Here is a 14,739-nt window from a genome sequence, read left to right on the forward strand (position 1 = left end):
GATGGGTAGTGTTATCATTGCTTGGTGAACAGTCTTAGACTCCAGGTCATAAGTGTACAAATTTTTTTGCCGTGGATTTTTAACCAACTTCAGACATCTAATCGGGTCACACAATGCGAATATGGCTTAGATAGATATTCAGATTCAGATAATTTATTTTCGTCGTGCATGAAACATTGTAACACAAACAATACTAAACCAAGGCAAAAGAAATAAAAAAAACAGATACACAATGTTTCAACTGCAATTAACGAGGAGTCGCGAAAGACTGTAAAGTCATCGTGTCAGCGACACCATAAATGCTGAGTTCAGCAGCAGTTGAAGTCAAAAAACGTCAAATAATTTAGCTAGATTTAAATATGTACAGAGGAAAATTTGGAAACGTAAATCGAAACGAGAAAGTAAGTATAAAGAGAAATGTTTAAATGGGAGAAAAAGAAATATTCATCGTATCGAGCAAAGTGATTGATTGTCACATTGGCGTCGAGTTAGGCAAAAAGACGCGTTTACGGCGATTCAACATGTCAGTTTTGTCTCGCAGCGTCATGCGCGTGTGAACACAGTAACAAAAATGAAATTGCAGTCAAGCACGACGCCGCAAAGCCATGGTAACTGAAGGGTATTGATATTGCTTGCGTCGTAACTTGTAGTAACAAAATCGGAGAAAGATTTCAACTAAGACAAGCAATTTCAATATCTACGGTTTTTGTTACTTCAATACGCATACTGGACCAGGGTAATTATTCTGTCCCGTCTTCACTAGACAAGTTTTTTTCGTTTTATTATGTAAAGATAACCTTTGTTATTTGTGGGGTATACAGCTTCATTGTTCTGGATAAATCGCTTTTCTCATCGTCATTCCCAAAACGACTGAGCAGACATACGTTGTAGATTTGAACTATTCACAAGTACCGGTACCTAATGAAGATATTATTAGTTCGTCGACCTGTCCGGTAATGAATCCTGGTTTAAGTTATCTGATACGGAATTGGTCGTTCTTTCTTTCAGACAATGGTGAAATGAGGAACTAAGCACCTTTTTTTTTTTTGCCAAATAAATTCCAATGCCAAACTAAGCACCAGTGACACCCAGCAGATTATTTGTTGCCGTATATGGGCGTATACAGAATAGGTGTATTGCCAGATTTCTGAAACCCGGGTATCTGCTAGGTTTAGTGGAAGGTAGTTGGATAGGTAGAGAAGCGGCGAGTTCTGGGTAACAAAGAAGTTGGTCTTAAAGGTAAGAGCGACTGAAGTGCGCGTAATGTACTGACGTGAAAGATATCGTTTCGGATAATCGAGAGGGACAAAATTTCAGATCGCATAAATGAACAATTTTGGATATAAGACCGTCTAGACGCTATTTGCATGACATAAGATAAGTATATATTAGCACGACTCGAAAAACAGTTTCTAGCCTATTTTTTCCTACTTATTTTACGTATCGTGTCGGAACCGCGATGTGGCTGACGCCTTCTTTCTTAATTAACCAATGCCCACTTTTGATTCTGTAGTAAATGTGAGAAGGCGTGTAACTACTCTTTCAATTTTATTGTTTCTTTGATCGTTTAGATGGAAAATAAACACATTACGCCGAAAAAGTGAAAAGTAAAACCGCCTGCTTTTTGTATTGGCTTGAGCTATTCTCAGTAACTAAAATTGATGCGCCTGCATGAAGGCCAAATCTGATATTTCTCTCCAAATATTGTTGTTTTATTCAAAAATTATGTTTCTCATTGGAAATTTTATTGTTGTGAACCAGAATGCTTTTACTCGGCAACCTACAGACTTTTGATTTCAAAATTTCAGTAATTAGGTGAAGGCTATTGGTTTCAATTTTTAACTTTCTCTGTGGTTTCCTGAAGCCGATTTTTCATATTTGCGCCCATAACCATCTTTTTTTAAAAGTAATTGAGGGAATTGAGCGTTTTATGTGGCCCCCGTGCTATTCGAAAAGTTTGTAAAAATTGCTCACAACTACATACAAGATTTAGATTTACTTCATTTAAAAGAATATGAGCACCTGCAATACTCGGCAAATTATTTGTTGCCAGCTTTGGCATTTGTGACAGGTTAGGAGTAAAGATAGATTTCTGAAACCCAGGGATCTACCAGGTTTCTAGAAAGGTAGTGGGACTGGAGCAGACATACCTTGTAAGTTCTGCACATGATGGGGATGTTATTAGTTCGTCCACTTGTCACGTAATAAATATTGTTTTAGATTTCGGCCTTGTTTATCTGATGTGGAATTGGTCGTTGTTTCTGTCAGACAATGGTAAAACGAGTAACTGCGCACCTGCGATACCCCGCAGATTATTTGTTGCCATATATACATGGAGCGTCAGTGGCAGTTTGGTGTTAGGTACTGTAGGCTTGCACGTAATTGACAAAAATCAATTCCGTAATTACGGCAAAATCAATTACGTAATGACCCCGTAATTGCGATATTTCCCACGCATTTAAACCTATCATAACAACCAATTGAATCCACTTCTTTTCCGAATGGGCCATTGAAGTTGGGTTTTCATATTCTTGGCAGTACTACACGCCGGCGGCAGATGTTAAAGACAAATATCAAGGAGTGAATTCAAACTAATTTTATTCTGATTTTTATATTTTGTGTTAGCTTTGGTTTTCCTTTATCACCTTCGCAAATTAACTGTCCCATTTTTATGCGATGAATTTTATCATTACCGACACTGGTATCAGGGATGGCCAATACAGAATAGTTCACTATTTCGAATACATTCGAAATTATTATTTTCGAATATGAAATTTCGAATACTTCGAAATTAAAATCCAGTAATAGAGTCTAAGTGTATGAAGGAATTTTCATACAATAAACAATGGGAAAACTTCTATTTACAACCTGGCTATATTACCAGGCATGTCATGTTTGCAGATTATTGCGATATATATTTTAAATAACATGAGTTGTGTTAATTAACAGAATTAAAATAATACGACAAGGCATTTTAAATAGTGGTATCGGTGATGGATTTGAATGCTTGCGCAACACAAAATCATCCTAGTAAAACGCCCATACTTCTAAATACCAACCATTATCCAAATTATTTGTCAAAAAGCGGGATAAAGTATGAGTTCTTTTTCAGACTTGTGACAATTTTTTCGTGAGTACAAAAATACGAATCAAAAAGTAATTATATTCGGGAACTTTACCATACATTTTAAGTCCGCAGATCGCCGTTGTATGTTTGTGTAATAATACTTTTATTATTTTATAAATACGAAAACTATTTATAATCGGGTAGTTTACCACACATTCAATGTCCACAGATCACCGTTGTATTTTGTAAATACGAAAATAGGGATCAAAAATTAATATCAATCGCGAGTTTGCCTCACAATTTATGTCCACAGAATGCCGTGATATTGTGCCCGAATATAATTAATTTTTGATTCTTATTTTCGTACTCACGAAAAAATTGTCACAAGTCGGAAAAATAATTTATACTTTATTACACATTCAAGTCCACAAATCGTATTTTTGAGTTATAATAGTTTTAATATTTTGAAATACGAATCCGAAATTAATTATAATTGGGCAGTTTACCACACATTTCATGCCCACAAATACCCGTGGTATTTGGTATTAATACTTTCATTATCGATACTTTTGACCATCATTATCAAAATTATTTGCAAGAAAGCGGGTGAAAGTATTTTTCTAATAAATCAACTTGTTTCCAAACTTGTGACAATTTATTGGATATCGTAACAATTACGGCTATAAATAAATACTGTATTTCCCGGCTAATAAGTCTACATGGCAAATAGGACGATGTATATTTTTAGCACTCAAAAAAAGGGGGTTTTCCATATAGGCCTCCAAGAAGACGGGTAGAAAAATTGTTCCCTGTTGTTCACTTATGCTAATATGCACTAATAATAGTGTTTAGAACCAGATCACGTTTGTTTAGTAGAATCATACTCACAGAATTAACTATTTTTAACAATAAAGCGGTAATTTTAAGTTAAAAATCACAATCATTTTGAACAATCTATAATTTTATAGGGTCAGAACAGAACCAGATCATGTTTGTTTGGTAGAACCATACTCACGGAATTAACTATTCTCAACAACGAAGCGGTAAATTTAAATTATAAAGCGGCAATCATTTTGGACCACCTATCAACCCGAATGTTGAAATAATTTTGGAATGTGATAAGTTCCACACGGTACGTCCACGGGTATTTCACAGCTGTGTTTCATGTCTCTTTCATTTTCTGCTGAATCGGCAAAACCAAAGGGTCATAAATCACTTACTTTATCTCGGTGGCGGTGGCCGTGTTTTCTCTTTTAAGTAACGATAACCGGCCTACGATTAAATATCATGATTGGCAGACCCATAAGAACCAAATATAAGGTTAACGGTGACAGCACATTTGAACCTACGTACATTTGAACCCGTACATCTGAACCCGTAATTTGAACCCAGGACAATTGCACCTGTATACTATTGCACCTATGGACATTTGCACCTACGGACATTTGAACCCATACATTTCCACCCATGGATTTTAGCACCCGCATATAGATTGAACCCGCGTACATTTGAACCCGTGTACGTTTGCACCCGCGTACATTTGAACCCATGTACATTTGCACCCGCGGACATTTGAACCCGTGTACGTTTGCACTCGCGTACATTTGAACCCTGGACATTTGCACCCGCGGACATTTGAACCCATGTACATTTGAACCCACGAACATTTGCACCCGCGAACATTTGAACCCATGTACATTTGCACCCGCGGACATTTGCACCCGTGTACGTTTGCACCCGCGTACATTTGAATCCATGTACATTTGCACCCGCGGACATTTGAACCCATGTACATTTGAACCCACGAACATTTGCACCCGCGGACATTTGAACCCATGTACATTTGCACCCGCGGACATTTGAACCTACATACATTTACACCCGCGTACTTTTACACCCGCGTACAATTGTACCCACAGACATTTGCACCCATGAACATCTACACCCATGGGCATTTGCATTTACGGATATTAGCGTCTTTACATATACACCCTTATCCTTCCATGCTATATACTATAGTATATAGGATTGGAAGGTACACTTAGGATTCTTTCTCCAAATGCATACGTTGCGAAAACAATCAATATTACCATGGAATTCTCGATTATATTCTCGAAGGCTTTATTACAACTATTTTCTATATATTTAAATTATATTATATATTTATATTATACTCCGTCTGTCATTGTCATCGCAATTGTCGATATCATAAGACTCAATGGACAAAATGTTCCGCTGTAGAATGCGAGCCAAAATTGGGGAGTATGATTTGCGCTTTGAACGGTCGACGACTCTTGAAGAGCGCGAGCAAGGATTTTAATTAGTGTTAGTTCGATCCCGCGCAAAGTTTTTCCTCGCATCAATGCCCTTTTTCCCTCGCAGATAGTTCGATCCCGCGCAAAGTTTTTCCTCGCACCAATGCCCTTTTTCCCTGGCAGACAATTCCAAACTGTTTCTTCAGGACGTTGCAGCAGCGAAGATGACAAGTCCCTTTGCGAAAATAAGTTGGAAACATGGCGCCTACATTTTCCAAGACCACAAGAGGAAGAGGAAACGACTTACTGATTTACAAAGGCCACGAATATTGTAAGCGAAATGATCGGGTTTCAGATGCTACGCATTGGCGCTGCCGTCAGTTTAGGAAATTTCGATGTAAATCGACTGTTGTTACGATCGGTGCAAATGTAATAAAAGAACTAGGATATCACAGTCATTCTGGCGACAGCATTAAGACTGAAGTTGGGATCATCCGTGCAACATTAAAAGAAGCAGCGTCAACACCATCAAATACATCGACAAGATATATTTTAGGTGAAGTATTGAATAATAGATCAACAGATGTACTAATGCGCTTGCCAGGCATGTCGACTCTGGAGGCCAATATACGCAGAGTAAGGCGATAGGCGACAGAAAAATTGTTCACGTACGAATCCTACAAGTGCAAGCTTTGATATTCCGAGCGAATATTTAGATATCATTTTGCATGACACTGGCCCGGAGGATCGTCATCGGATAATGGCCATTGGAGATCGATCACTACTTGCACATCTAGATAGTGACACATATCTGGGCGACGGTACATTTGATGTGGTGCCCGATATTTTCTTCCAGTTGTATACAATTCACTGTAAAGTGGGCGCATCCTATCCACCGTGCGTATATTTCCTATTACGAGACAAGCGACAAGAAACATACGTTCAGATGTGGGAAGTGTTGAAAATCATTTTCCCAAATGCTAACCCCACCAAAATCATTGTTGATTTTGAAATAGCAGCTATCAATGCATTCCATGCACAATTTCCTCTGGCCGATATTAAAGGATGTTATTTTCACCTGTCACAAGCTATAATTCGAAAAGTTGGTTCTATCGGATTAAAAGAGAAGTTTGAATGTTTACCCTCTTTCAATCTGAAAATTAGAAGTTTGGCAGCTCTGGCTTTTGTTCCCATTAACGAGGTTGCCGAAGTCTTCACCTTGCTTTGCGACACCTGCGAAGATTCGCCCGAATGCAATCAACTTTTGCAATATTTTGAATCTACCTACATTCGTGAACCTCAAGTGGGTTCACGTCCAAGAGAAGCAAGATTTCCCCCTCGATTGTGGAACTATGCCAAAGAGATTGAAATGATGCCTTCAGCCCCAAGAACAACAAACGCTGTAGAAGGATTTCACAACGCCTTACAAGGAATGTTCCGATGCAAACATCCGAGTATATGGGGTTTGCTGAATGGCCTACGAAAAGACATTGCGGTCCACAAACTGACTGCGGCAAATGCTCATGTAGGAGTTACGACCCACCAAAGATCAAAGTATGTACAACTTGCTGTTAGGTTGTCAGTTAAAGTTTTTTTTATATGGAACTGAAACCGACAAGCTGAGGTATCTCCACTCAATAGATCAAATGCAGTCTATTTGACTTTGATCGTGATATCGTAAAATTTCGTTTATCGTCATTATTTTGATTTGTTGTTTAACTATTGTATCATAATTGATAAATTCCTATTTTGTAAAACGTCCTTAGCTACTCTATCTCAAAATTGATCGCCCATTCGACACAAATTTGTGAGTGATAACTTTATTGAGATATTAAAATAAATGTAATCCGTAACCTATGACGTCGTTTGTAAATTGCAATATCATATTTAACAGACCCTATATGCTGAATATGTTCGATTTACTCTAAATAGTGTAAACAGCAAAAACCATATTTGGCCACGATAATGATTTTAAAACTTCTTCACTTTCGAATATGCAACATATTTACATGACTTACGATTTCTATGTATAGTTTTGTTCTGACATTCTAATGAAACAATACTTCAATAAAACTGGCATTTGGCTATGAACATGTTGTTACAAAAATGGCATAGTTTCATTATCTTAATTTCATATTTTCTTAGAAACGAAGAATCTGTGCGTTTATTTATTTATATACAGACAATAGTATTCAATTTATAGATTGATTTTAGGAAAAATGGCAAAACCTGATTTGAGACAACACTCATTTTCAACAGTAAAGCGTGGTCGTGTATGCATATATATAACAATTTTGTAAACATGCTAGCAAGAAAACATGAAGTGGCCACAGAGCTCCCAAATCTCATACTGGGCGGGATATTATAGTAGGCGTTTTCGGTGCAATAATTTCAGAACAAATTTATAGTTGACCACTAAAAATATTACTGTAAAGCTAGTTTTAGTAAGACCCTCATTTGAGACTTCATTGGTCTGTGAGATATTTGTTCCGTATTAGCCCTGGTTTCAGGTATTTCAACGAAATACCGCTTTCTAGGCCATCGTCTGTTTTGGAGATCGCGGCTAACGAATGAGATAAGGATTTACAAATGTCAATGTAAAAAAAACAGCAAAAGAAAAGACCTTGGCAGAACAATGTTGTTTATATCGTTAAGAGACGTTTATCCCTCGGACTACAATGACACTCAAAAATGCTTGCTTCGTAGAAGCGGGTAAATGCATATACACCAAAACTAACTACAAGTGAAACAGTGTTGAAATTTAGAATATTGAGCTTGCGCCTGTAACATGAAAATTATTTGCGACTCGAAATTGCCGTTGGGGCAAACATTTTTTGTGCAAATGTGCGTGGGTTCAAATGTACGCGGGTTCAAATGTACGCGAGTTCAAATATAATATATGTTGGTTCAAATATACGCGGGTTCAAATGACCGTGGGTTCAAATGTAGGCGGGTTCAAATATACATGGCTTCAAATGTCTATGTATGTATTTATACCTCCAAAACTAATTCCCTTATTGTGGTTTGCTGGGAATTCCCCGCAAGGCAGCGTCATGTCAATCAGAAGCCCGACAGCTGTGACGGTGCCGACCCGAGCATGACGCTGACGATTTGAGCATTTTTTCCCCTCCTGACGCGCTCTCGTTTTTCTCTCGTTTCTCATGATTATCTTCGATTTAACTACTTTCTCCTAACTGACTTCCTCAATTCGACTTACATTTTCCAAATTGTGTTCATTCAAAAAATATATATGTTTAAATCCTGTTTATTTGACTTCATCTGCTGCTGTTTACAGCTATTTAGGTGTCGCTGACACGTTAACTTTATAGTTTATTCGCGACTCCTCGTCTATTGCAGTCGAATTATTGTACGTCTGTTATTTCTTCTCTCGATTTATCTCTACTGTTTATTTGTACAATATTTCTTGCATGACGGAAATAAATATCTGAATCTGAATCTGAGTGGAAATATACATGGGTTCAAATGTCCGCGGGTGCAAATGTTCGTGGGTTCAAATGTACATGGGTTCAAATGTCCGCGGGTGCAAATGTCCAGGGTGCAAATGTTCGTGGGTTCAAATGTACATGGGTTCAAATGTCCGCAGGTGCAAATGTACATGGGTTCAAATGTACGCGGGTTCAAATGTCTGTGGGTGGAAATATACATGGGTTCAAATGTCCGCGGGTGCAAATGTTCGTGGGTTCAAATGTACATGGGTTCAAATGTCCGCGGGTGCAAATGTCCAGGGTTCAAATGTACGCGGGTGCAAACGTACACGGGTTCAAATGTCCGCGGGTGCGAATGTACATGGGTTCAAATGTACGCGGGTGCAAACGTACACGGGTTCAAATGTCCGCGGGTTCAATCTATATGCGGGTGCTAAAATCCATGGGTGGAAATGTATGGGTTCAAATGTCCGTAGGTGCAAATGTTCATAGGTGCAATAGTATACAGGTGCAATTGTTCTGGGTTCAAATTACGGGTTCAGATGTACGGGTTCAAATGTACGCGGGTTCAAAGATAATGGAACCAAGGTTAACATAAATTATGCTTGAGAAGACTAATGCGAAAAATAAGCAGGCCACATAGAAATAAAATAAACATGCTTTCTCAATAAGGCGCCTAACCCCCCAAAAAATCAAGCCAAAATTGGGTCTAGAAAAGCAAAAGCGACTTATTAGCCGGGAAATACGGTGTTTGTCGATTTTTCGACTAATGGAAATAATTTTGTGAATTAAAAGACGAATGTCGGCAATGTCCACCAACGCAAACGTGCAAATGTGTCGCAACACTATGCGACATACATTCGCGCTGAATATATAAACAATCAAAATGCCGATTCTATTTCATCGTCATTACAATACGCGAAAAAACGTAAAAAGTCGTTTGAAGATTCCGGTAAAACGAAACACCGTGTTTACGGCGAAAAGTGACTACTATTCGTAATTATTCGAAAATGATCCGAAAAGGTATTCGAATACTTTGATATTCAAATAATTTCGAATATTCGATTCGTTTTGGACAACCCTGACTGGTATACGGATATTTATGGAAACGATAGTTTTTTAAAATCTACTCTCGTACTGAATAAAAATTACGGGTTTCTAATTTATTAACCAACGACCTTGCGATTTCCTCGCGACGAAGACTTGTTTTTGCAGCGTTTTCTGTATTATCCGACATTACTGCCTTGTTAGCATTTTATAATAATAATTATTGATGTCGACTTATTGACGATATTCCGATTACCATGCTTCATTTTACATTTAATCATTTCGCGGACTGAATGTTTATAACATTATTTGCGATAAATTTAAATCAAATATTATTTATTTGCGTATAATTTAAATACCGAACTTATACAAAGTTATATCGCAAAACAATGCATTTTGTGACATTTATTTTACACTCACGACATTTATTTGCTAACTCAAGTCGGCGATCCTATCGGCCAAGATTGACACAAGTCTGGTCGGGAGTCGGTGGTATTCAAGTCGACGATAAATCAAAATAAGTTGCCGCATTTGGTAAGACAGTTAATCATATATGGCCGAAATATTGCGAGGAATTGTGAAAAACATCATGAGCAAGGCCAAGTCCGGACTGATATATAACGATAAAACCGTTAACAGAACATCACGATTTTGTAATAGAAAATGGATCTCGCACAGAATAAACACACTGGCTCATATTTGATTATATATGATAGCAGTTAAATTTTTAGCGGTCCGTGAGGAATCCGTTGTTTTGCTGTTTCTCTGCCGTCTCAATCGCTCTACCGATGCCGAGAAGACGAAGTTGCGCTGGTTCATTACGCAATCTCTCTTTTGTCGTCATATTTCTATTTGATAAACGCGACATTAATTATCACGGCGAGGTATTGGCGCGAGTGATCAATCGCTCTTTTCGCTTATTTGGTTCCAATTCGTCGCGAAAGCTCTTCGTTAAATTTCACAAGATCGTCGTGTTGAAAGGTTATGGATATTTTCCTGTTTATTCCCCAAGTCTGAAACAAAACAGCTAAAAACAGTATGATATTCCATGTTCATATATCAAGTGTTGATATTAACAAAAAAGAATGGTTAAGCATTGCTAATCCACACTTGGTGGGGAATTCCCACTATTTAAACGCGTGACTATAAATTAGAATAAAATAGAAACGGAACATATATACCATAAGTAACGGAAAACTGGAACAAATAAATGATAAATAAAAGTAAAATGGATACAAATGTTTGATAGACCATGTTTGATAGATTGATTTCCTGCGTTCATTAGTCATTTCACCCGAAGAAGTTGAAACCGGGCTGTTAGCGTCCATCGGTCTTAACACAATTCTTCCCCTATCTACGGTTATTATGTACATTGGCCATGGCCATGCTAGATAAGATGCGAGAGAAGTTGAAACCAGGTGTGTTGGCGTCAATCGGTCTCAACGCAATGCTATCCCTTATCTACGGTTGAGTTGCGGGAGAAGTTGAAACCAGGTGTGTTGGCGTCAAACGGCCCTACTCAGTCCTTCCCCCTTAACTACGTTAATAATTAACATTGGCCATGCCAGATAAGTTGATAATAGGTTAGTAAATGGCAACGCGTCATGCCTTCCTTCACCTACGTAACAAGAGAGAGAAAAGCGAGAAAAACGGTTGCGAATACCGAAACCCTAACTTCTTCTACTTGTTGAGCTTTCATTTTTCGCAATCGACGAAATTGACTGCTTTGAAGAAACTTCGTAACTTCCCTTCCGTAACTCCAAATAATTCCGTAAATCCGTAAATTACGTGCAAGCCTATATAGGTAGCCGTCTAGATTTCTGAAACCCGGGGATCTACTAGGTTTAGTGGAAGGTAGTTGGACAGGTAGAAAATGGGCGAGTTCTGAGTAACAAGGAAGTTTGTCATTTAAAGGTACGAGCGACTGAAGTGCGCGTATTGTACTGACGTGAAAGATATCGTTTCGGATAGTCGAGAGGGACAAAATTTCAGATCGCATAAATGAACAATTTTGGATATAAGACCGTCTAGACGCTATTTGCATGACATAAGATAAGTATATATTAGCACGACTCGAAAAACAGTTTCTAGCCTATTTTTTTCTACTTATTTAACGTATCGTGTCGGAACCGCGATGTGGCTGACGCCTTCTTTCTTAATTAACCAATGCCCACTTTTGATTCTGTAGTAATTGTGAGAAGGCGTGAAACTACTCTTTCAACTTTATTTTCTTGTTTCTTTGATCGTTTCGATGGAAAATAAACACATTACGCCGAAAAAGTGAAAAGTAAAACCGTCTGCTTTTTGTATTGGCTTGAGCTATTCTTAGTAACTAAAATTGATGCGTCTGCATGAAGGCCAGATTTGATATTTCTCTCCAAATATTGTTGTTTTATTCAAAAATTATGTTTCTCATTGGAAATTTTATTGTTGTGAACCAAAATGCTATTACTTGGCAACTCACAGACTTTTGATTTCAGTAATTAGGTGAAGGCTATCGGTTTCATTTTTCAACTTTCTCTGTGGTTTCCTGAAGCCTATTTTTCATATTTGCGCCCATAACCATCTTTTTTGAAAAGTAATTGAGGGAATTGAGCGTTTTATGTGGCCCCCGTGCTATTCGAAAAGTTTGTAAAAATTGCTCACAACTACATACAAGATTTAGATTTACTTCATTTAAAAGAATATGAGCACCTGCAATACTCGACAAATTATTTGTTGCCAGCTTTGGCATTTGTGACAGGTTAGGGGTAAAGATAGATTTCTGAAACCCGGGGATCTACCAGGTTTCTAGAAAGGTAGTGGGACAGGTACAGAAAATGTGAGTATTACGTAATGAAAAAGGTTGAATCTACAGTGCCCGTACTTTACGGACATAAAAAATATATATCGTTTTTGAAAATTAAACGGGACGGTCTTTTATAATGCAGAAATGAAGAAGTGCGCCAAATCTTCATTTTTCTGTGGTAAATTAGGACTGTCTGACATATAGTCTACAAATTAGAAATGTTAATTTACAGTATTAGATCGCCTAGACTGGCGTCTTTTTATGAATAAAAATGGTGCTCCCGAAGTATGCGAACCAAGACGGCGGACATTGGAACGTAACATGGGTACCGGTAATAGGTTAGGGTTAGGCGATAATTTTTTTCCAATTTTCCTAATTTTAGTCCTATTATCAGTTCGAAGACTAGCCAAGAGCCTCCCGTAGTATTTATACCTAAAATTATGGCCTAACCCTAACCTAGTACACATATTACATTCCGATGTCCGCCATCTTTGTTCGCATACTTCGGGAGCCCCATAAAAATAGTCCTTATCATACAAAAGTCTTAGAATATTGTCAATGGACAAAAAGTAAACCCACGGATCGTTTTGCTAAATCTTATTCCATTTTAGGTGATTTTTATTGTGTGAACAAATCGGTTTTCTGCATTATTCGCAAAACGACCCCAGCAAACATTCGTTATACATTTGAATTACTCACTAATACCGGATGAAGATATTATTATTTCGTCGATTTGTCACGTAACGAATATTGTTTTAGATTTCGGCCTCGTTTATCTGATGTGGAATTGGTCGTTGTTTCTGTCAGACAATGGTAAAACGAGTAACTGCGCAACTGCGATACCCCGCAGATTATTTGTTGCCCTATATGGAGCGTCAGTGGCAGCTACAGAATAGGTGTATGGCCAGATTTCTGAAACCTGGGTATCTACCAGGTTTAGTGGAGGGTAGTTGGACAGGTAGGAAAGCGGCGAGTTCTGGGTAACAAAGAAGTTGGTCTTAAAGGTGAGAGCGACCGAAGCGCACGTACTGTACTGACGTAGAAGATATCGTTTCGGGAAATGGATGTGGAAGAAATTTTACATTGCGTATGAAATTATTGCTTAAATAAAAAAAATGTGCAAATTCGGAAGAACTATAGCATTAAGTGTGAAAAAATATCAATAACGAACTCGAAGAATGGGTCAAGCTACCTAATATATATTTGAGAAATTTTGTGTAGTTTGTATAGTGATCGTTTCTTTTAAAAATTAAATTTCAATATTCATTCAAATGATAAACGCCAGTGACACATACCGTTTGCGCCTTATTGGACACGCAGTGGACCTATGAATTTGTTGAACAAAGAATGTTGTTCTTTGACATTTTATGGACCGCTAGTGGAAAATCTAAAAAGTTGCTTTTCTCTTTGATTGCTCGACCAATTGCTTTGAAATTTTTAGTGGTTAAAGATGAAATTTTTCTCCAGAAGGCTATTACTTTTATTTATTTCAAATATTTCTGTTGGCTTTGTGAGATTTGTTTTTGATTGCTATGCCGTCACCGAACGTTCTGATGGCGCGTATGCTGACACTCCTCTTCATGTCTTTTGATCACGTGCCGTTGAACGTCGGTGGTTCGTAATGGAATCCTTGCTTTGCTAAGATTTGAGGAATGGTGAATGGCGAATAGTGCCGTACTTCGTGTTATATTACAGTAGTGACTCGTATCGTTGGTGTTACTACAGTTGTGAGTCGGATCATTTTGCATTCACGCTGTCACAAGATAGGAACTTCTAAAGATAGGGCAATTCTGGAACCGGTGACACTGAACTCGTAGCTGTCTGGTAAAAGCGGGGCTTGTTTTTTAAATTTTGTTCCAATAATGGAGAAGGGAATGAAACGGATTACTTAGTATTTCAATTCATGTTGCAGTGGAATGGAGGAGAGTAGATCATTGTCACTGCACATGTGAAATGGGAGGCAGACAACTCGACTACACACGTCCATCATCCCTAAACGGCTATGACAGTCACTGTACCAAAATTTGTAACCCGATTCAGGTGGTGTTAATTTGACGCATGTTATTTAGTAACGTTTTTATGTGAAATGTTTGACTGTGGTTTGGTACCTGATCCGGTAATACGGTATATGGTTGA

This window comes from Styela clava, chromosome 1 (genome assembly GCF_964204865.1).
Source record: "Styela clava chromosome 1, kaStyClav1.hap1.2, whole genome shotgun sequence".
NCBI classification, from domain to species: Eukaryota; Metazoa; Chordata; class Ascidiacea; order Stolidobranchia; family Styelidae; genus Styela; species Styela clava.